A 24,930-nucleotide genomic window follows, 5' to 3' on the forward strand; every position below is an offset into this window, starting at 1 on the left:
TCTGTCCTCCAGAAGCCTCTTTTTGAAAATCTTTGGGAGCTTTGCAAGCATCAGGCAGGGCACTATGAGCTCTACAGGCCTGCGTTCAAATTCTTGGTGGCTGTGGGCCAATACTTGTGCTAGCCACTGCACCAGCTTGAACTGCACTTATGGGACTCGCCATGTCACCAAGTGATACTGCAGTGCTGGTTTGTCTACGACCAGGGTGTACTAGGCCATTGGTGCTGGCCAGTTCACCAGAAGGTTGAGCGGCACTAGTACCGACACTCTGCTGCATACGAGAATCATGCGGTTGTTGCACCGTAGCCACAGGTTAGGATAAAGGATGTGGCTGTGGAGGGGGGGAGAAACCGTCGCCGTGCCTAATCCAAGTGTGAGGCAGGCACAGTGTGGGGAAGGAGGGAAAGGTCTCCGGATGATTGACAGCTCCACTCAGCCTGCTGTCAAGTCTGGTGTGGAGTAAGCGGCGAACAATGTTGGGAATGTTGTGCGGATGGCGGGGGCGACACCTCATCCCTGAAAAATACTGACTCAGGCAAATGCCTTGTTTGCCTCATGGTAGATATGCCCCTGGCTCTAGTGCCGCCAGGTAGAAGTGCTAATCACTAAGCCACTGTGCTGCCCTACCTATTAGTCACCTGTCCCGTGATATGGCAGAAAGGGAGTAACCTAAAAGGTATGAAGGAAAGGAGGTGAAACTGATTGTTTTGTTTTTTAAATCTTTAATTAAATAAAAAAACACACAAAAAGCTTGAACCAACAGCAAAGCCTGTAAAGGCCCACTGCAGTATTTAATGTTAGGGGGCTGGGGGGTGGATATAAAACGACGGATTAGGATTGGGGTCTATTGAAGCCCAGCATTTTAAACGTTCAGTTATTCTTTAACATCAAAATGTTGCATTTGCATTATGCATTGCAAAATAGTGACAACAGAAATCAAAATGTTGCCAAAACGTTTATAAATTTGTCTCAGTCACACAAGTACATTTATATGTTCGATCCTCAGGCATAGTTCTTCTATGCTCTGCACTGTAGATCTCCTTATCCCAATATATCCAGGAGAGAACAGCACTATTCTAGCTGTCACTGAACTTGTGTGGCTGGAACCCGCTGCATCACTGCTAAGGTCACCAGCACATACAGTAAAAGGCACATTCTTCTACTGAACAAATAATTAAAGTGACTTTGAACTCTGGTGTAACAAAAAATTCTATTCAAGTATGTATTCTTTATTCAAACACGTACCTTCTATTACTCTCAGCCTCCTCCAAATTTTTTTTTTTTTTTTTGCTGCTATGATCAGACTTTCTGTTAAAGGGTGGCATATATTTGTTCTCCATGGTCCCACAGTATGTAGGAAGGCAGCCACACTGGCATGCGCATTCCTTAGATGGACTATGGGATTTGTAGTGTGCATAAAAAAATAGATTACAGGATTAATAAAGCGGAGTTCCAGTCATTTTTGTATTTATTAAAAGTCAGCAGCTACAAAGGGTGTAGCTGCTGACTTTTAACCACCGCCGCAGTTTTATGTCACAACTTTGACGTTAAATACCGGGGTGATGGCAGCAGATAGCTGCCATCACCCCGGTATTTTTTTAAACAGCAGGCAGTCCGCTTTGGCATAAAAGTGGTCCCAGCAGCAGATTCGCCACGGGATCACTCTTATGGGCGGCGGGAAAGGTGCCCCCTCCCGCCACTTCCGGTCGTTTTCCCTGCTTACCGGAGCCATCGGTAGTGGGGAAAAGGATCAGATCCAAATGAGTCCTAGGCAGGGAGTCGAGTGAGGGCAAGATGGCCCCCGCTCGACTCTATGGCCTTGGAGGACCGGAGCGACATCCTGCGTCACCTCCTCCCAACGGCCTTAAAGGGCTCTTTTTTTTTTTCTTGCAGAAAAAAAATTACTTTTTTCTTTTAAGTGTAGATGTGAGATGTGAGGTCTTTTTGACCCCAGATCTCACATTAAAGAGGACCTGTCCTGCTTATTTCTATTACAAGGGATGTTTACATTCCTTGTAATCGGAATAAAAGTGATCAAAACATTTTTATTAATGGGACAGTGTACAAAATAAAAGTTTAAATAAATAGGAAAAACATTTTTTAAAGCGCCCTGTCCCTCCGAGCTCGCACGCAGAAGCGAACGCATACGCAAGTCACTCCCACATATGTAAACGGTGTTCAAACCACACATGTGAGGTATTGTCATGATTGTTAGAGCAAGAGTAATAATTCTAGCCCTAGACCTCCTCTGTAACTCTAAACTGGTAACCTATAGAAATTTTTAAAGCGTTGCCTATGGAGATTTTTAAGTGCCAAAGTTTGTCGACATTCCACGAGCGTGCGCAATTTTGAAGCATGACATGTTAGGTATCAATTTACTCGGCGTAACATTCTCTTTCACATTATATAAAAAATTTGGGCTACCTTTACTGGTTTCTTATTTTTTAATTCAAAAAAGTGTATTTTTTTTTTTAAATTGTGTTTGTAAGACTGCCGCGCAAATATAGTGTGACATAAAGTTTTGCAACGCTCTCCATTTTATTCTCTAGGGTCTCTGCTAAAAAAAATATATATAATGTTTGGGGGTTCTAAGTAATTTTCTAGCCAAAAATAAAGATTTTTTTTTTCCACAAAAATACTGATTTTAACTTGTAAACAAGTGTCAGAAAAAGGCCTGGTCCTTAAGTGGTTAATAAACACACTCATCTGTCCCACGATCCAGCAATGTGGCCGCCCAAACCCAGTTCTCTCCCCAGTACCGGCATCACTAGTGTGGGCACCCGGCTGTGACAGCTTGCGCCTTCACAGCCGGGTGCGCACTATGAATGTGCGTGTTGCGCTGCTGTGCCTCCTTAATGGCTGGTCAGTCTTCTGAGAGCTGTGACATGTCCCAGATGATTGCAGGATGGTAGGGGGAGAGGAGAACTTCCGCTCGAGGTGGCCCAAGCTGAAGTAAGAGCTGGGTACCTGTCAAAACGAAGTACCCACTCCCCTCCCAAAAAATGACATGCCAAATGTTGGGAAAGTTGCACGGATGGCGAGGGGGGCAACGCAGACAACACCTTGTTTGCCTCGTGGTAGATACGCCCCTGGCTTTAGTGCTGCCAGGTAGAAGTGCTAATCACTAAGCCACTGTGCTGCCCTACCTATTTGTCACCTGTCCTGTGATCTGACAGAAAGGGAGTAACTTAAAAAGTATGAAAGAAAGGAGGTGGCACTGATTGTTTTGTTTTTGTTTTTTAAGTCTTTAATTAGGTGTTTTTTGCTGACTGAGAAGTCACAGCAGGTGATTCAATATGATGGGTCTGTACTAACATTTGTATGGTTGCTCAAAAAATAATTAGGACCTTTTCACACTGATGAGCTTTTGTGCAGCTTAAAGTCTGGTACACTGATCTTTTTTGTTGAACCCAGTGGGAGCGGAAAAAAAAAAGACAGCTCCAATCGAAGCCTCTGTACTAACAGCCCCGACGTTAGTACAGCAATCTACCCTGCTGAGCTTTCTTGTTCTGATAGGGGACGGCCCCCCTGCCAGAACACTCCGGTCAGCACTTTCATCCATTGAAATTATATAAAAGGATTCTGCGTTTTATGTTAAGAAGAAAAAGGCAGCTAACACATAAGCAGTATACCCAACTCACATATAATATGATAAAGAAAGTGTAGCACACTTGGTATAATCAAACACATATACAATGTATAAAGTTCAATAATAGAAAAATGAAACGCATCCTGGTTTTCTTAACAGCCAACATCAGTGATATGGCAAGCACTTCAGAGTGCAGATTAATGATATTCAATCATGTATCGCCGCCACCAACAAAAGGATTGAACACTCATCAGATGTCCAGGCTGCCATTACAGCAGCTAGAAAGCCTCAATCACATTTAAGCCCCGTACGCACAAGTAGAAATTTGGCCGGGAAATTTTGCCCGACGATCGATCTGCCGATTTTCGGCTTGTTAGTATGGTGCTTCCGACAACCGACTCCGACTTTTCGGCCGAAAAAAATCTGGTGTGCAGGCTATATAATTTTTGTCGACCGTCAAAACACGTCAGATTTTCGTCTCATTAGTACAGATTTCGATGGGGAAAAATCTTATGAGCAAGACTAGGCATGCTCAGAGATGAAAGAACACAAAGAAAGCAATCCAACACATGACATCACTTCTGAAGTAGAATTCTGTCGTGCGGGAAAATTTGTGTGCAGTCTAGAGCACATTCCAACCATTCCAACAGACACCACTCTGGACAAAAGACGGACGACCGGTCGGTGGAAATTCGTTGCGTGTGTACGAGGCTTTAAAAGGGTCACTCTGGATGTCAGAACAGTAGAAAACCTCCGCCCAATCACTGCAACAGGTTCCAGCTAAAGATAAATCAGAGATAAACCAGCTTAGCTAGAGCCCAGAGGTATAATCATAGTAGAATCATATAATCATCATAGCAAAAAACTCACATGAATTGCTCGTGACCCGGAATCGCACAGCAGCAGAACGTCAATGCCAAATCTAGTGCCCATTGGCTGAGAGTGCTGATCGGGAGATGGTTGGCTGTTGGTTTTCCCACAAGCTCATCCGACAGAAACCGGTCGACCAGCTAACATTTTTATTGAATTGCCTGATGTCTCCCAACATTCAGCCTGTGTGTGTACTTTTTATACGTTTCTATCAATGGAAGGTGCCTTTTTTGGTGCTCTTTAAAAAAACTGCACCGAAGGTGCAGTATGCCGGCTTTTTCAATTAGCAGTGCACCAGCAGTGTGAACAATCACATAGGATTTAATGGGGAATAGTTTTCATGCGCTTTTTTTGCCTGGCACCTATGCATATGGAGAGTATATCTATCCCCACGCACGCTTTTATGGCGGGTTTGGGGGTGATTTCAGACCTAATGTTTTGGTCTTACTTTTCTGGTCAATTTATTTTTGAAAAAATCTCCTGCCCAGACACTCCTCCTGCTGTATGTTGTAGATCAAGTAGATGATAAAAGATGAGGTGATGTCTTTATCAAGTGTAACTTTATTTCAATAAGAATAAGGCACCTTTACCTTTTTTTTACACATACGAATGCATTTTATTAGCTCATTTTGTATTTTGGAGAAACAAACTACAGTAGGGTTTCCACCTCATCCCTTTAAGCCCAAACACATTAATTACACAGGTTCTGTTGGCTGATTAAGGTGGTAATTAAACTTAGTGCCTTATCTGCATTAAATCAGCCTCAGAACCTGCGTATTTAATGTGTGTTCGGGTTTAAAGATATGAGGTGGCAAACATACACTATAGCTAATTTAATCTGGTTTCCTACTGATCTAGTTCACATCTGTGTGTTTTGAGCCGGTGCGTTTTTTTGAAAGGGTCAGGAACCTTTTTTCCTGCAGCAGATTACATTTTGTGTGTAATAGATTTCAATAGACCTGCAGGAAAAATGCATTTTTTATGCTTTTTTTGGCTAATAAGAAAGTATGACAGTTCTGTTCAAAGAGTTCAACTTTGCTGCGACTTTACACTCTCGGGCACTGAAGTCACATCAAAGTAGTGCAAGAACCTTTATGTATAAAAGAAAGGAAAAGGAGGCGCAAACACCTAGTGCATTACCCGTGGTACTGTTTAAAATGATTTAATAAAATGCTGAATGCATACTCACAAACATGAAGAATTAAAATCGTATTGCAAATTCCCGTCACCCATGTGTTGGACCATGTCCTGGAAATTGCGGTCGCATGGGAATTTGCAATACGATTTTAATTCTTCATGTTTGTGAGTATGCATTCAGCATTTTATTAAATCATTTTAAACAGTACCACGGGTAATGCACTAGGTGTTTGCGCCTCCTTTTCCTTTCTTTTATGCATCCGTTTGGAGTTCCCTGCCTGAGGAGAGCAGCACGCCAGTCTTCCCCTTCGGAGTGAGCGCTTGGCTGATATATTTGTTAAGAACCTTTATGTGTCCAAAGTTGCATTTTAGGGTTAAGGTTAAGAACTAGGGTTAGAGTTAAGACTAGCAGTAATCATTAGGGTAAACGGTAATCATTAGGGTTTACAGCAATTATTAGGAGGTAAGCATTAGGGTGAGCGATAATTGTTAGGATAGGATTGGCGGTAATTGTTAGGATAGGGTTAGCGGATTTGTTAGCATAGGGTTAGCGGAATTGCTAGGATAGGGCTAGAGGTAACTGTTAGGATAGGGTTAGCGGTAATTGTTAGGATAGGGCTAGAGGTAATTGTTAGGATAGGGTTAGCGATAATTGTTAGGATAGGGTTAGCGGTAATTGTTAGGATAGGGCTAGAGGTAATTGTTAGGATAGGGTTAGTGGTAATTGTTAGGATAGGGTTAGCGGTAATTGTTAGGATAGGGCTAGAGGTAATTGTTAGGATAGGGTTAGCAGTAATTGTTAGGCTAGGGCTAGAGGTAATTGTTAGGATAGGGTTAGTGGTAATTGTTTAGGATAGGGTTAGCGGTAATTGTTATGATAGGGTTAGCGGTAATTGTTAGGATAGGGCTAGAGGTAATTGTTAGGATAGGGTTAGCGGTAATTGTTAGGATAGGGCTAGAGGTAATTGTTAGGATAGGGCTAGAGTTAACTGTTAGGGTAGGGTTAGCGGTAATTGTTAGGATAGGGCTAGAGGTAATTGTTAGGATAGGGTTAGCGATAATTGTTAGGATAGGGTTAGCGGTAATTGTTAGGCTAGGGCTAGAGGTAATTGTTAGGATAGGGTTAGTGGTAATTGTTTAGGATAGGGTTAGCGGTAATTGTTATGATAGGGTTAGCGGTAATTGTTATGATAGGGTTAGCGGTAATTGTTAGGATAGGGCTAGAGGTAATTGTTAGGATAGGGCTAGAGGTAATTGTTAGGATAGGGTTAGCGGTAATTGTTAGGATAGGGCTAGAGGTAATTGTTAGGATAGGGCTAGAGGTAACTGTTAGGATAGGGTTAGCGGTAATTGTTAGGATAGGGCTAGAGGTAATTGTTATGATAGGGTTAGCGATAATTGTTAGGATAGGGTTAGCAGTAATTGTTATGATAGGGTTAGCGATAATTGTTAGGATAGGGTTAGCGGTAATTGTTAGGATAGGGTTAGCGATAATTTTTAGGATAGGGTAAGCGGTAATTGTTAGGATAGGGTTAGCGGTACTTGTTAGGATAGGGTTAGAGTTAATTGTTAGGATAGGGTTAGCGATACTTGTTAGGATAGGGTTAGCGGTAATTGTTAGGATAGGGTAAGCGGTAATTGTTAGGATAGGGTTAGCGGTACTTGTTAGGATAGGGTTAGAGTTAATTGTTAGGATAGGGTTAGCGATACTTGTTAGGATAGGGTGAGCGATAATTGTTAGGATAGGATTGGCGGTAATTGTTAGGATAGGGTTAGCGGATTTGTTAGCATAGGGTTAGCGGAATTGCTAGGATAGGGCTAGAGGTAACTGTTAGGATAGGGTTAGCGGTAATTGTTAGGATAGGGCTAGAGGTAATTGTTAGGATAGGGTTAGCGATAATTGTTAGGATAGGGTTAGCGGTAATTGTTAGGATAGGGCTAGAGGTAATTGTTAGGATAGGGTTAGTGGTAATTGTTAGGATAGGGTTAGCGGTAATTGTTAGGATAGGGCTAGAGGTAATTGTTAGGATAGGGTTAGCAGTAATTGTTAGGCTAGGGCTAGAGGTAATTGTTAGGATAGGGTTAGTGGTAATTGTTTAGGATAGGGTTAGCGGTAATTGTTATGATAGGGTTAGCGGTAATTGTTAGGATAGGGCTAGAGGTAATTGTTAGGATAGGGTTAGCGGTAATTGTTAGGATAGGGCTAGAGGTAATTGTTAGGATAGGGCTAGAGTTAACTGTTAGGGTAGAGTTAGCGGTAATTGTTAGGATAGGGCTAGAGGTAATTGTTAGGATAGGGTTAGCGATAATTGTTAGGATAGGGTTAGCGGTAATTGTTAGGCTAGGGCTAGAGGTAATTGTTAGGATAGGGTTAGTGGTAATTGTTTAGGATAGGGTTAGCGGTAATTGTTATGATAGGGTTAGCGGTAATTGTTATGATAGGGTTAGCGGTAATTGTTAGGATAGGGCTAGAGGTAATTGTTAGGATAGGGCTAGAGGTAATTGTTAGGATAGGGTTAGCGGTAATTGTTAGGATAGGGCTAGAGGTAATTGTTAGGATAGGGCTAGAGGTAACTGTTAGGATAGGGTTAGCGGTAATTGTTAGGATAGGGCTAGAGGTAATTGTTATGATAGGGTTAGCGATAATTGTTAGGATAGGGTTAGCAGTAATTGTTATGATAGGGTTAGCGATAATTGTTAGGATAGGGTTAGCGGTAATTGTTAGGATAGGGTTAGCGATAATTTTTAGGATAGGGTAAGCGGTAATTGTTAGGATAGGGTTAGCGGTACTTGTTAGGATAGGGTTAGAGTTAATTGTTAGGATAGGGTTAGCGATACTTGTTAGGATAGGGTTAGCGGTAATTGTTAGGATAGGGTTAGCGGTAATTGTTAGGATAGGGTTATCATCTTCACTAGGTATCCATTTCCTTGCACCCTCATTTTGTCATATCATTTTCCACTCACTTGGTGGTGTATTATGTTATATATTCACTTCTATACCCTTAGAGGTTTACCTTTTCACTATGTGGTCGCCCCACGCATCACTGTACAATCAGTACTTGCTCCACTTTCTTGGTTCCTGGTTCTTCTGGATCTCATTAACAGCCTCACCCTTTTAGTAACCATCATTATTTTATATTTATATATACAACTCTCGCTACCCTTATAGATTCATCTCCGTCTGGTCAGTGGAGGCTGTTTGTGATCCTTTATGGAGACCCTCACTTTATATTTCATTTCTACATCATACCTGCTTGACGCACGCGGGCCTCGTTCCCTGGCTGGACATATCCCGGACGATACGTTACCTCTGAAACAGTTGATTTCCAATTGTAAGCTATACCTCTGATAGGTTTGTGAGGTTTACTTGTTTATTGAATCTATTGTTGTTCATATATGTATATCTTCTCTAGATACTTGAACCATGCCTACTCCTGATGAATTTTCAGAGTTCAACACAGGCAATCCCATCAATTACAAGTTTTCATTATACCTTGTTTCATGACCTCATATAGCAGGGTGGAATTCACATCTGCTCTCCAGGCCTGAATAGAGGGGGGTTGGGGTCGCATCCACATCCTGGCTATCAGCCTGCGGGCACTGAATAGTGTTTCATGTGGAGAGGAACTTATTCATGGCAGAGTCGAGGAACAAATCCAGAAGACATATCTTCGGGTCCAGCTGTAGTGGGGAACCATTATGGTCGTGCAAGAACTTGACAACCTGCAGCCAAAAGGATTGGATTAGTGGGCACGACCAAATCAGGTAAAAAAAGGTGCCAGTGTGTGTAAGGCATCTGGGGCATAGCAGACTGAAGTCGGGGCGGTTTCGTGCGATGCGGGTCAGTGGTAAAGAGGCCCTATGAAGTATGTAGAGTTGTGTCAATCTGTTGGGGAGCTTCGGGGAAGAGAGGCGGGGGCATTCAAGAACAGAGTCCCAGTCCGTCTCATCCAGTGGGCCCAGATCCCCGTCCCAGCAGGTTCTAACCCCGTCAATCACAGCATTGGTGGCTTTAAGGTGTAGTTCCAGATAGAGGACAGATATCAACTTGGTTGGATTATCCCCAAGGATAATATCCAGGACGGGAGGGCTAGCCAGGCCAGAGACAGGAACCGGGAACTGCGCCTGTAGTGCATGTTGCAGCTGAATATATCTAAAGAATAGGGAGGGTGGGACGTCAAAGTCAGCCGTCAATGATTGAAACGAGCGAACCCCAGTGCTATGAAGAATCCAAAAAAGTAGACCGCACTCAGGAAAGTAAGATGAAAACAATCAAAACTCCTTTATTCTTCTTCGGTGTAGCAGACAGACAGTACAATGCACATAACAGACGTGCCCGGTTAACGCGTTTCACGAATTAAATCGCTTACTCATAACCATACACTGGTTATGAGTAAGCGATTTAATTCGTGAAACGCGTTAACCGGGCACGTCTGTTATGTGCATTGTACTGTCTGTCTGCTACACCGAAGAAGAATAAAGGAGTTTTGATTGTTTTCATCTTACTTTCCTGAGTGCGGTCTACTTTTTTGGATTCTTCATAGCTTGGACGGCGGATCTGACCAGCACCACCCGTTGAACTAACACCTGAGCGGCTCTCTCTTTGTTGTCAATTGAACCCCAGTGCTACACATGACATGGGAGAGGTACAGAACACCACGGCTGGCCCAGAGCCCAGCTCCTGGCAGGGTGGACAATTCACTGAGGTGTAAGTTCCTCCATAAAGGGGTGTGGGTGTGAATAGGCGTGAGTTCAGGGCCCAGATACGGCGGTGGTGAAACAATATGAAGTCACGAGGGGGAGGAGAGGTCAAGGGGTAACAAACCCGAAAAAGGACCTGTGGTGGGTTGTGAGTTGCAGCGCCCGCTCCCCGGCAAACCAGGGACTGGTACCAGGGGCCTCCGAGGCACATAAGTGATAAAAGTGTGAGAGCTGAGCAGCCAGGTAATAGGAATGAACATCGGGAAGGGCAACCCCTCCCTGCAGTCGGGTTTTTAAGAGTCAGCCATGACAGCTTGTGCCTACTCAAGCCCCAGACAAATGTATTGAGCATGGCATCCAGGATCTTAAAGAATTTGAGGGGTATCGGGGGTCGGAGCGTGCCATAACACATAGAGGAATTTAGGGAGCAGTATCATTTTCACTAGGTTCACCCTACCCATTACACTCAGGGGTAAACTAGCCCATGCCTGCATGCGCTGTTTCACGAGGGGGATAAGGGGTTCGACATTGTCAGGAACGTAATCTTTAGGTGTGTTGGTAACAAGCATTTCCAGGTATTTAATCCTAGATACTCTAGTAAGGGGTAGGGAGGCCGAGTCGATTGTGGGAGGAAAGGAATCCAGGGGCAGGATTTGTGATTTAGCCCAGTTGATCTGCAAACCGGAGTGGTGGCCGAAATTCTCTATGGTGTGTAGTGCGTCTTGCAAGGAGGGACCCGTGTCCACAAGGTACAGCAGCATATCGTCCGCATATAAACTGACGGTGTCAGTGATAGGCCCCAGGCTCAATCCCCGGACACCAGGGTGTGTCCGAAGGCGAATGGCCAGGGGCTCCACTACAAGGGCGGATAACAACAGGGAGAGGGGGCATCCCTGACGGGTGCCGCGACCAAGGGGGAAGGTGTCCGAGACCCAGCCATTCACCGCAACCCTAGCCACTGGGAGGTAGTAGAGCAGTTTAACCCAGTTTATAAAGGTTGGTCCAAAGCCAAAGCTAATCATACACTCCCAAAGGTATTCCCATTCCACAGAATCAAAAGCTTTGGCGGCGTCCAGGGTGATACCTGCCCTGGTGCCCACCTGCTCATGACAGTCCAGAATATTCATGTACAGTTTGCAAATATTCATGGCCGTGTTCTTGCCCGGCATGAAACCAGTTTGGTCAGCATGGATAAGAGATAAAATCACTTCATTAAGTCGCATAGCAAGGACCTTTGCCAAAATTTTGATATAGGCCTGTAGGAGTGAAATAGGGCGATACGATTCGGGGAAATGGGGGTCCTTACCAGGTTTGGGGATGACAATGATCGTGGCTTCGCGCATAGAGTCAGGAAGTGCACTTGTGTCATAGGCATGGTTTTAGATTTATGTCATTTTTATTTATTTGTTTACCAGTAATGGCGGCGATCAGCGATTTTTAGCAGGACTTCGACATTGCGGTGGATAGATCGGACCCCTAACTAACACACCCAGCAATTCGCAGCGAACCACTGTGCAATTCTGGTGCGATGCAGTAACTTGCACTGATAACTTACTGCCCTTTTTACCCAATCCCTCACTGGAGCCACCCGTATATACCTGGTATACTTCCAGCAAAATTAATATTTTCATCACCATTAACTTTATTTTGATTTATTGTGGATATGGTGTATGAGTGGTCAAGTGGATGGGTAAAGCATGTGCAGCTGCCTTATTCTCATGTTTTGGTTCAGAGGCATAACTAGAAACTTCAGGGCCCCGGTGCAAGAAACCATGAAGGTCCCCCCCAGACCCCTGGCTTGGGCCTTTCCCTTCAAACCTGGGGCTCTTCCCACTGATCTTGGGGCCCTTTACTCTCGTCTTTTATTATGGTCCCACAACGGGACCCTATCCCAAGTTCTGCAGTGAGCACCCTTTCTGCCATCTTGGGGCCTCCCCATGGTGGTGAAATGCCAGGGCCCGGTTGCAAGTGTGACCTTTGCGATCCTGGAAGTTCACTCACTGGTGGCAGTAGTTTTTATTTTTTGATATCTTAGTTGTATTATTTTTTATCATTTTATTTTATTTTTTTACAATGTCAATGACTATGACTCTGTCCATTCAGAAAAGGAAGGACCCCTTCCTGGTTCTCTATTGTGACACATCCCCTGCAGCAGCCGGCAGGAGAGGGAGCACAGTGAGGGGGGGGGGGACCAGGGGAGCCCACAGGGGCCCAGAGACAGCAGAACAAGTGAACTGGATAGGAGGAGTGGCAGGGGCAGCATACAGAGGAACCAATTTCCTTCATTCTCCTCCTGCAGCTTCAGGAGGAAAAAGGAGGACAGTGATTTCTCCACAAGCTGCCCCTGCTACCCTCCTATCCAGGTGGACAGGGGAGCCGCACAGGCCCCCTGAAACATGGGGCCCGGTTGCAATTGCAACCCTTATAGCGTTGTCATTTTTATAATGTTGGTAAAGGTTTCATTGTGATAATTGGTCTTTTTGTATGATCATTTTTCAATAAAAATAACCTTTATTAGTACCCAAGTGTCCCTACTTGACCTTCTTGGGGTGGACCCCCCTCTCCTTTTTCTGACTGATTCGCAGGGTTTCCCGCATCGCACCAGTGTGAACCGGGACTGAATGTCCCCAGTCCAGTACGATTCGGAGTCGTGACATTTCTGACTCTCCTTCCACGTGTACACGCCCCCATAAATCACAGCAGCATGCAGAGCTTATTTTGATTGTGCGCGCTCGTCATTCCCACTGCGCTCGCACGACCCAGTGCGTATCAAAGCTACCCGGCACCAGGAATTCCAATAAATGGCCAGGTAGCCAATCATAGGGGAGGTGGGGGAGGTGGGGGGGGGGGAGCGATCTAGGTGGATGTGCTGTACATAGCTGGGGGACACACACCCCCTGCTCATGCATGAGACTGATTATTAGACTATTAGTCACAGGAGAGGGGGAGTGGCGACACAAATTTTTTGGATGTGTTGTTTTTTTTCAATGTAGGAAAAAGGGGAGGGTTTTAAATGACTCGCTGCTCCTTGACTGGTGAGACTAGATGATTTCTTCTGCTCTACAGTGTGATTTTTGATTATTTGGGTTTACAACCACTCTAATACTTCCCAAATGCATTAGCGTTGCTTTGCGTTGCAGTAAGGCAAACGTAACGCTGTCTGCAGAGTTTAGCAAACATTGTCGCTTTGCAACTGCCTCCTTTCACATCTATTAAAATGCACCGTATCCACATTGTAAACGTGACTATGGCATTTAAAGTGCATTTACATTGCAGTTGCAAACAGGGCCGGCCTACAAGGGCGCCGTGCGGCCATCACAGCTCGCAGAGGATCAGGCGATTCAGGCCGCACAGCGGGAGGTGAGCGGCGACCGCGGCCTGGACAGGGCTAACACAGGCCGCGGCCGCCGCTTACCTCCCGCTGTGCGGCCGTGCCTCGGTCACCTATTGTTGCAGTGAGGCGAGCTGTGTATCTCTCACACAGCTCAGCCTCCGATCCTTCCATGCTGACTTCCCGCCCACACATCCCCAGGAGTGTGGGCGGGAGGGAGGAGGAGAAGGGGTGGGGCGAGGAGGAGCTGACGATCTCTCCTCTGGCGTCAGTGCAGGGAGGGAGGAGAGATCGTCAGCTCCTCCTCGCCCTGCCCCTTCTCCTCCTCCTCCCGCCCACACTCCCGGGGACGTGTGGGCGGGAAGTTTAAAGAAAAAGAAAGCTGCAGACAACGTAAGGTAAGTGAGGTCTCTCCTTCAAAAAATGTAAGGGGGGGGCTCTGTGATATAAGGGGGGGGGCTCTCTGATGTGGGGGGCTATGTATGGTGAGGGGGGCTTTGTGTGGGGGTCTGTGATGTAAGGGGGGGCTCTCTGATGTGTGGGACTCCATGGGAAGGGGGGGCCTGATGTAAGGGGGGCTTTGTGTGGGGGGGTCTCTGATGTGAGGATGTGAGGATGTGAGGGGGGCTGTGTGTGTGTGTGTGTGTGTGTGGGTGTAGGGGGTCTCTGATGTGAGGGGGGCTTTGTGTGTGTAGGGGGTCTCTGATTTTAGGGGGGCTTTGTGTGGGGGGGTCTCTGATGTGACGGGGGCTCTCTGATGTGGGGGGCTCCGTGGGGAGGGGGGGTCTGATGTAAGGGGGGCTTTGTGTGGGGGGTCTCTGATGTTAGGGGGGCTCTGTGTGTGGGGGGTCTCTGATGTGTGGGGGGGGTCTCTGATGTAAGGGGGCTCTGTGTGTGGGGTCTCTGATGTGAGGGGGGCTTTGTGTGGGGGGTCTCTGATGTTAGGGGGGCTTTGTGTGGTGGGTCCCTGAGATGAGGGGGCTCTGTGTGGGGGGGTCTCTGATGTAAGGGGGCTTTGTGTGGGGGGTCTCTGATGTAAGGGGGCTCTGTGTGTGGGGTCTCTGATGTGAGGGGGGCTTTGTGTGGGGGGTCTCTGAAGTGAGGGGGGCTTTGTGTGTGTGTAGGGGGTCTCTGATCTTAGGGGGCTTTGTGAGGGGGTCTCTGATGTGAGGGGGCCTCTGTGTGGGGGGTCTCTGACGTTAGGGGGGCTTTGTGTGGGGGGGTCTCTGATGTAATGGGGGCTTTGTGTGGGGGGTCTCTGATGTAAGGGGGCTCTGTGTGTGGGGGGGTCTCTGATGTGAGGGGGGCTTTGTGTGGGGGGGGGCTATGTGTGGGGGGTCTCTGATGTAAAGGGGGCTCTGTGTGGGGGGTCTCTGATGTAAAGGGGGCTCTGTGTGGGGGGTCTCTGATGTAAAGGGGGCTCTGTGTGGGGGTCTCTGATGTAAAGGGGGCTCTGTGTGGGGGGTCTCTGATGTAAAGGGGGCTCTGTGTGGGGGGTCTCTGATGTAAGGGGGGCTCTGATGTGACGGGGGGCTCTGTGTGTGGGGGGGCTTTGTGTGGGGGGTCTCTGATGTAAAGGGGGCTCTGTGTGGGGGGGTTTCTGATGTAAGGGGGGCTAAGTTATTAGTGATCATAAAAAAGAAAAGTCAAATAAAGTGCAAAAAAAGGTGCAAGAAAATGTGCGGGGGGGGGGGGGGGGGGCGCCACAGGATTAGCTCGCACAGGGCGCCTGATCACCTAAGGCCAGCCCTGGTTGCAAAACATTAAAAGTGATCATTTCCCTTTTTAGCCTTGTAAAAGGAAAAAAAAACACGGCATTTGAGAAGTGTTGCCTTACCCAACATGAACACCTTTACACCACATCCTGATTCACACATATGCGATGTCAGACATCGTATATGTTTCACAGCGCACTGCTCTTCAAATCACACGCAATGTCTGTTTGTTGCGAATTCAGCCATACAGATTGTTTGGCTGAATTCACATTGCATTCAGACCAAAGTTGCACAGGACATTTTTTTTGGTCCACACCAGAATCGCATTATATGGGTGTTCACACCTATGCGATCCGATTCATGTCCGAACTGACAGTTTGCACTGCGATATACGAACTTATCTGGGGGTGTCGTTAACTTTGTATTGACATCCCCAGTGAGCGATTTGCATATGGCAGTGTGAACTGCCTGCGACTCGAGTGCGATGCTGGAACCCGCAGTGGAATCAGTGTTCCCACATCGAATATAAGTGAACCGGCACTAAATGCTCCCTTAAGGCCCCTTTTACACTTGTGCGACTTGTCCTGCGACTTGGTACTGCAAAGTCGCATGACAAGTTGTACTCCATGATTTCCAATGAGTACCATTCATATCTGTGCGACTTAAAGTCGCAACAACTGAAAAGTAGTCCCTGCACTACTTTGGGCCGATTTTAATAATTTTTGCGGTATATAGACATAGGCTTTGCTTTAAGTCCAGTCAAAATCGCGGCAAAAAATAGCGCGACTTTTAGGCCGCATAAGTGTGAAAGGGGCCTTACGCCATAGGTGCATTAATGGGCTTTTAGGCTGCCTTAAAGCAAGTGTGAAAGAGCCAAAAGAAGCACATTGGCAATTACTGCTATGTTAATCACTACCCTTGATCACCCTGTGATTATTCACTAGTAATTGCTACACATAGGCAACAAAGCCGTATTAGTTATTATTCACTAAGTGTCCATTCACACTACCGCGACTTGTCAGGCAACTGGTCAGCCTGACAAGTCGCGGTCCATTGTGTGCTATGGGAACCGTTCTAAAAGGAGCGACTCAAGTCGCTCCGACTTAGAAAAAGATTCCTGTCCTACTTCGGGGCGACATCGGAGCGACTTGCATAGACATTCATTATATGAAGTACGTGCAAGTCGCGCCGAAGTCGCGGTGCACGCGACTTCACAGGTCGCCCCCGAAGTCGTGCCGCGCTAGTGTGAACCGGCACTAATAGTGGCACAATCCTCCAAATGGATAGGATTGATGTATAGGTTCCAGAATGCACCACATAATATACAAACAAATATTTGGAGAATCCTGATGCAAGAGACTGATGCTTTCAATATGGCGTTGCAGAAGGGGGAGCAGATACTGGGGTCTTTAATTGTCAAAAGCTAGCACTGTCCACTAGGGATAAGCCAAACACAACTGAGTTTGTTCATGGAGATTTGGCTAAACATGTCAAAAGTTCAGATGCCGAATCCAAACCTCATTGAAGTCAATAGTCATCTCCGCTGACACCCGCTGCCATCTGATCCGATCCTGTCCATCAAATCCGGATGGATGGAAACCCTATTTTCCATCCATCTGGCAGGTCGGATCAGATGGGATCGGATGAGAATGGACAAGTGGTCCGTTCTCATCCGATTCCCCCATAGAGGACAGCGGGGATTTGACAGCTCTGTCTCCGCACACAAAGAGCGGAGACGGAGCTGTCATCCGCCTGCTCAGCAGGGATTGGCGGATCAATCCCCCGCTGAGCAGAACAGAGTCCTTCGGCGGAACGGACAGGTGTGAAAGGACTCTTAAAGATCTTTTTTTTTTTCTGCATAGGAATGTAACATACGCACTTCCTTTTTTTACTGCTTTGAAGAAGAGTTTCTGCGTGGGCAGCGTGAAATTAATGAGAAGAGATCAAGAAATTTTGAGAATGAAAGTATGATGTAAATGGAAATTCTCAAGTCAGTCATGTTTGGAAACTACTAAGAATCATATGGACTGGTCATGTGCTTTTCTACCTTGTTTAGTCTCTCTCGCTTTCTCTATCATGATAGTAGTATTAAGGTCTGTTCATGCATAAAATGAATGGAATTTCTGCATGGTTAAGTATCAGCTTTAATGAAAGCACCTGCCACGTCATCAGTGGATTTATATCAAGCTGGGTATTGTCATACATTGTGAGCTTTTTGTAACTGATTTATTATTATTATTATTTGTATATCTCAAGCTGACTTTTAATAAAGGGTAAAGCCCCGAACACATGATCAGAATATTGTACAAAAAATACGGCTTTTGAAGAAACCGTACAATAATCTGATCATTAGTACACAGCTTTAGTCTGAAATTTTCAGAAGGGACAAACACGAAAATTTTTCTTGTACGAGATCAGATCGTATGATTTTTGTTTAATCAGCACAGTTTTAGTCTATAAATACAATACAAATACATTACATCACTTCTGAATTTTTATTCTGTCGTACGAGAAGAATTTTCATACTTTAGTAACCTATATGGAGACTAGCATGCAAAAAGAAAAACGGATGACCATTCGTCCTATAATCTCATCATGTGTACTAGGCTTAAGGCATTCTTACAAACTGTCCCATATTTGCCAAGACTGTCCCGTTTTTTAGGCATTTGGTCTACACCATCTTTGTCCTGGGATCGGGGCTCTGTCATTAGTGCTCTGCTGTGTATATTCAACATTAGAGTTTGGCCGAACATCCCCCAGTTCGGTTCACACCAGAGCTCTCGAGCATCGCAAAATTTCTGGCTAGAACCCTATTAAATTCTATGGGACCCTGCAAGTTACGGGCCAAAAAAAGGGTATGGGGTCCCGGTTACTGCCCTGGGGGACATGTATCAATGCAAAAAAGTTTTTTTAAAAAGATTATTTTTAAAGGAGCAGTGATTTTATTGATGCTTAAAGTGAAACAAATTAAAATGAAAAATTAATTTAAATATAGTGCCTGGGGGATCCCCTAATCTGCCTGTAAAGTGGCGCATCTGTACCGTGTATAGAACCTGCTGCAGCAAAACTGACATATACTGTATAAAGAAAAAAAATTAAATTTATATTGCAGAAAAATTGGGCTTTGGGTGTTGGTGGTGCCTTCACACCGTAACCCTATAGAGGTACTCTTGGAAAAAAAAATCTATTTATTTTTCCTAACAAAGCATACAAAATCAATGTCAAACAGTAACCTCAAAAGAGAAGTCTCAAAATTGACTCACAAAACTAATTTGTAAATTGCTTTAGTCTTTCACTTCACCATCTTTTTCCATCTCTTCTACTCCTCATATATATAATACATTACTACACCTTATTAGAACTTCTCCAAGATGTCCAGACAATGCCCCATCAATATACTATATTCTGTATTGGAAAGCTGCATGTTCATGTAGCCATCAACAGAGACAAGGTATCCCTTGTATTCAATACCTGACTTCAGTTTCACCATTACTTGCTTACCAGTAAGGCCATTACGGAATGGTTTTGGGTTTAGTGACAAACTCATTCTGCTGCTGAAGCCTCTGCTGATCTACAGACCAGTGAAAGGAAGAATAAATTTCCCTGTGGAATGCTCCGAGAACACCCCCCCCCCCCCCCGGAGTGAGCAGGCTAGAAATGGCTGAGGATGCTCTTGATGAAAGCAAGAATTGCCCTTTCTGTAAACAATTCAAAGCATATGCACATGTGAAACAGGTGTGGAATAATTGGGCTTTGGGTGTTGGTTGTACCTTCACACCGTAACCCTATAGGGGTATTCTTGATAAAAGTAAGAATTGGCCTTGCTGTAAAAAATATAAATAATATGCACCTGTCAAACAGGTGTGGAAAAATTGGTCCTTGGGTGTTAACTGTGCCCATGAAACCTATACCAAAAAATTACTTCAAGATAAAATCAACACCCACAAAGCTAGGCAGCCTAGACTGTCTTGCAGGGATTCCAGATCACAAAAACATTTATTCAGTGACATCCGCATCAGGGGCCTGATAGCTGCTGCTAATCCATAACTAATTCATTTTGAAAAATGTCATATCTAGACTAAAAAGATCTGTGCAACCAACACCTGAATCAATATAGAAATATAACTGGTCTAAAGGCCGCAAGCACTAATTATGCTAACACTGCTTAAAAAGGATGAAAAATCAAAAATGCCAACAGTGCTGCGCCAAATAACATAATAAGCTGCTAAGATAATATATATTGTGAACAGCGCTATGACATCCAAAAATTAAAAATTCATATGTTTAAAAATGCATAAAACTTTGACATAAAATAAATAAGTGTAGTATAAATAATAAAAATACATGAACTAATTAATGCATAAGGTAAAATGCAAATAAAACAATAGTGCTAAAAATAATGTACAGCTCTTAACCCAATGAGTTAAATAATATGCCGTGCAATGTGGAAAAAGTCCATATGTGCAAAATCAGCAAAAATAATTCATACAATAATAATCCAAAAATAGTCCATAAAGTGCAGCAATCAACAAATGGTGCCGAGTGCAGACGTAAAGTGCTAATTAGTGCTGGGCTGGGCCAAAGAGTGCTTGTGCTAATCCTCCACCGAAAGCAATAGCCTCTCACGTCCTGTTAAGACCCCTATTACCAGCGGGTCAGAACCAGCATATGACAAAAAGGGGGGGGGATGGCAGCAATCCAATATCCTGGAAACCAAAGGCAGGCCAGAGATGGATCTATCATCTGAAATACTCAGACATCCTTGGCGTAGATATAGGAGTGGATATAACAGCAAGCGGAGAGCATTAGATCTTGCTGTTATTTCTGTTATTTCTCTAGGTACTCGTTGATGGCACCTTCTGCTGCATGTGCAGCCGCTGCACCATTGCCAAAGTTGAGTTCCCGCTGAATTACAGCCAACTAAACACTGGTTGCGTATGACTGTCTGAAATGGCTACAGACTCTTCTGGCCTGCCTTAGAAGATCTTGCAAACCTGGGTACCTGTTTAAGAAACGCTGCACCACCAAATTGAGGACATATGCCAGGCATGGCACATGTGTCAACCTTCCCTGTCAAAAGGCGGACAGAAGGTTAGTGCCATTATCACACACCACCATTCCTGGCTCAAGCTTCTGTGGCATGAATAACCTCTGCACCTACCCCTGCAGAGTTGCAAGAATATCTACTCAGGTGACGTCACTTCCTGGTACCCGTGGAACGCACGCCAGCGGCGTTCCAGGAAGTAGTCTATATCGGTCCCGGGAACGATTCTTCTTTACATGCATGACCATTTGAAATCTCTGTAAGTAGTATTATTGTGGGGGAATAAAATGTCATTCTTATGGACTTCACTATGTGGATTATTTATTCCTTTTGAGCTGCCCAGAGATATTATTAATAAGGGGCCACAGCAATGGAGCGCCAGCATAGAGGAGATTTCCTGTGGATTTGTATTAGTCCCAAGCCTACTCGACCCTTAGATGAGGGTCCATCATAGGTGTGCGCAGCCTATTGCATTAGGGTGTGCACAGAGATGTATAGTAACGAAGTAGAACTACTTAAGTACTGTACTTAAGTACCGAAATGCGGTATCTGTACTTTCCTAGAGTAGAATTTTTTTCTCCTACTTCTACTTTTACTTCACTACATTTTTTCGATGATTTCGATACTTCTACTCAAGTATTTTTTTTTTGTGCTGCATAGTTACTCGTTACTTTTAAAAAAATTACCACTGCCAGAACAGTAGATGGCAGGTTGCATAAAGCTCCAAAAAATGTGTATAATGTAATTTGTAAATCAGCGCATACGAAAATAAAGGCTGTGTATAATAAAAGCTGCTATACCAAATCTTTCCAATAAAAAGAAAATATGAAACAAACAAATAAATTGTGCTACAGAGCTTAAAGTGCATCAAGAAACTACTAACAAACACAACTTGGCTGTGCGAATAAAGTGCCTGTGCAATCAATATAATATCATTGTTGCCCCCAGTGCCCTGCCCACACTCCACACAGTATCAAAAATAAAGTGACATGAACGTGCTAAAGCCTAAATGCAGTGAAAATAATTATTCCCACGATGTAACAGTAAATTCAATTCATATAAAATATGACAATAAATCACAATAAAATAAGTTATGAAATAAGTTAGGTCAGGTGCGTGCAACAAGTTGAAGTGTGTAAACCTATCTATAACGAAAAGTCCATAAATGAATTCCAGTGTGCAAATCTAAAGTGTCACTTCACTTGTCAGATGCTTCCACCTCCTTCAGTACTCGAGTGACTGACCAACACACTTAATGGTGGTGGCCCTGGTGGATAGCGTCTGGGTGGCACTGTGGCACTGGCACTGACTGCACTGGTTCAAAAAGCCATATATATTTAATTATTTAAATTCTCAATCTCATAGGTCCTCGCCTCATAAGATATTAATAACTTAAGATTAGGTGATGAACTTCTTGGCGGCCCTGGCAGGATGACGGGGACACCCGCCACTTCTGGTGCCGAGCCGCTGTGATTCCCCAACATGTGACAAAGTGACAGCCAGGAGATCTACAGTAGTGGCTAGTAGTGCTCAACAATACCGCTTTTATATATAAAAATGAAATAAAATATACTGACTCACAATTTAGTAGTAGTAGTAGGTAGCGTGTAGCAGTAGGCAGCACAACTCAATTCAATCAATCCCACAGCCTCGCTCGTGCCGCGGCCCGCGGAATCACTGTCATGATCATCAAGTTAAGACCGCACTGGAGGAGCCATGCTGCCGTCTTCCCGCTCGAGGTCTCCGCCTCTAGACGTGTTGTGTGTCACTCAGACTCCACCCCTTAGGGCCCTTACTGAGAGGAGTTGTGACACGGGCGGCGGGACTCGGGAGCAGGACTCGGAGCATTTTCTTCGTTATCTCATCTTCTTCTCTATGAGGTGAGTGAGGTGGACCGTGGAGAGGGCCTAATCCTTGCCATGGCAAATGTGCCATTTGAGAATCAAATAATCAATATAAAATATTAATATATTATATACACACGGGTCATGGGTGGCTTTTTTGAACCAAGAAGAGTGAGACTGACGGCTATGATGATTATCTGACCATCCATGGTCCATGGACCATAAGTGTTGTGTTGTGGTGGTGCCTGTGCTTCCTGCGGCCTGCCTCTGCCTGTGTGGCTGTGCCTGCACTGCAGTGGCCACTGGCAGTGGCACTTGACTTGAGCAAAGCAAATGAGCACTACTAGTGTGAAGGACAGGTGGTGGAAGCATGTTCTGACAAGTTCTTATAATGAAAATAATATAGACAGCTTTTTGAACCAGTACAGTGCCAGTGCTACTAAGGTGAGAGGCTATCCAGTCCACCACTTTACTTGAGCAGATCACAGAAGAAAGGTGGAAGCATCTGACAGCAAGTGACAAGCACTTCTTAGATTGCACACTGGAATTCAGTTATGGACTTTTCGTTATAAAGTTTAGTTTACACACTTAAACTTGCACCTAACTTATTCACAATCACAACTTATTTTATTGTGGTATTGTCATATATATTTTATATGAATTAAATTTACATTGTGGGAATAATTTGCACTGCATTTAGCACAGACATGTCACTTTATTTTTGATACTGTGGGCGATGATTTTGAATACACGAAGAATATATATATATATATATATATAATTGCAGGCACTTTATTAGCATTTTTAGCACAGCCACTTTGTTAGTAGTTTTTGATGCATTTTTCACTTTAAGCGTTGTAGGTTTGATGAAGCTGGCCTGGCACATCATCATCAATTGAGCAAATCAAATCAAACCGCGATTAAGAAGACTGCGCATGCTCCTGTTCTGCCTTTTGATCAGCTGAAAGATGGACGAACCAAAAACACCACCTTCAACCCCTGGCTCTTCAACTTCAAGTGATCTGCCTGGCTGTGAGAGTGAGGAAGCTCAGGAAGGAGACCACCCCTGGCTTTAAAAGGTGGATGCTTTAAAAGGGGAAGGGAGGGACATACTTTATCTGTTTTTTGTTTACAAAAAGTTACAGCCTAAGGAATTGTGATTGTCCTTTAGGTTAATCATTTGAATAAATCATTTGAAATAATAATAAACAATATGATGTTCAAACTTTTGACTTCTTTCTTTAATAACTACATAACACAGTACTTCTACTTCTACTTTCAGTACTTGAGTAGAAATTTTTTTTCAAAACTACTGGTACTTTTTACTTTTAGTACTTAACCACTTGCCGACCGCCGCACGACTATCTACGGCGGCGGTCAGCCCCTCACAGGCAAAGTGACGTAGGTCTACGTCGCTCGCCTGTGAGGGTTTAGGGAGCGAGCGCGCGCCGCCGGAGGCGCGCTCCCGCTCCCGCGTGGTCACGGACCTCCCCGCGCGTGTGACCGGCGGACCCGATCGCCGCCGGCCACTCTGCGATCGGCGGGGGAGAGGGAGAAAGTCAGGCAGCTTGTGTAAACAAGCTGCCTGTCATTCTCCTCTCTGTATGAGAGCTGATCACATGGATCTACTATGTAGATCCATTGATCACTCTGCATACAGTTGAAGCCACAGCCAATCACAGTTAGAATCACGCCCCTAGGGACACACACAGCCCCTCCCTCTCAAATAAAGTTAACCCCTTCACTACCAGTGTATTTTTACAGTAACAGTGCATATATATAGCACTGATTACTGTAGAAATGTCACTGGTAACCCCAAAAGTGTCAAAAATGTCAGTCAAGGGTCCGATCTTTCCGCCGCAATGTCGCAGTACCGCAAAAAAAATCGCAGATCGCCGCCATTACGCGTTAAAAAAAAAAACAACAAAAATGACAAAAATCTTTCTCTTTGTTAGTAAACGCAATAACTTTTGCGCAAACCAATCAAAATACGCTTTTTGCGATTTTTTTTACCAAACATAGGTAGCATAAAACAAATTGGCCGAAAATATTAAAAAATTTTGATTTTTACATTTTTTTTTGGGGGAATTTCATATAAAAAAAAGGGAAAAATATTGCTATTTTTGCAAAATTTATGCTCTTTTTTTGTTTATAGCGCGTGATCAAAAAATCGCACAGGTGATCAAATACCGCCAAAAGAAAGCTCTGTTTGTGGGAAAAAAAGGACGCCAAATTCGTTTAGGTACAGCGTCGCACGACCGCGCAATTGTCCGTTAAAGTCACGCAGTGCCGAATCGCAAAATACCCTCTGGTCGTTTAGCAGCCAAATCCTCCGGGGCTTAAGTGGTTAAGTAGCAAATTTTTTGAAAAAACTACTTGCAATACTTAAGTAAAAAAAATGTTGAATACTTTAGTACTTCTACTTAAGTAACTTTTTCTGCGAGCACTTCCACTTCTACTTAAGTCACTTTTTGATCGAGCACTTGTACTTTTACTCAAGTAGAAATTTTGAATACTTTATACAAGTCTGGGTGTGCACCCCAAAGCTCAAACACATATCCGTGTGTATATACTTATGGTGTCAGTAGGTTAGAGATCGGTGTCTGTAATATTATTGTTATTATTTATTCTTTTTTACAATATTCTTTTTTTTGTTAGCCCAGTTAGAGAGCTTTGGTGAAATATCAGGGGTCTAAACA

The sequence above is a fragment of the Pelophylax lessonae genome (genome assembly GCF_965119305.1).
Source record: "Pelophylax lessonae genome assembly, chromosome: 6".
Classification (NCBI taxonomy): domain Eukaryota; kingdom Metazoa; phylum Chordata; class Amphibia; order Anura; family Ranidae; genus Pelophylax; species Pelophylax lessonae.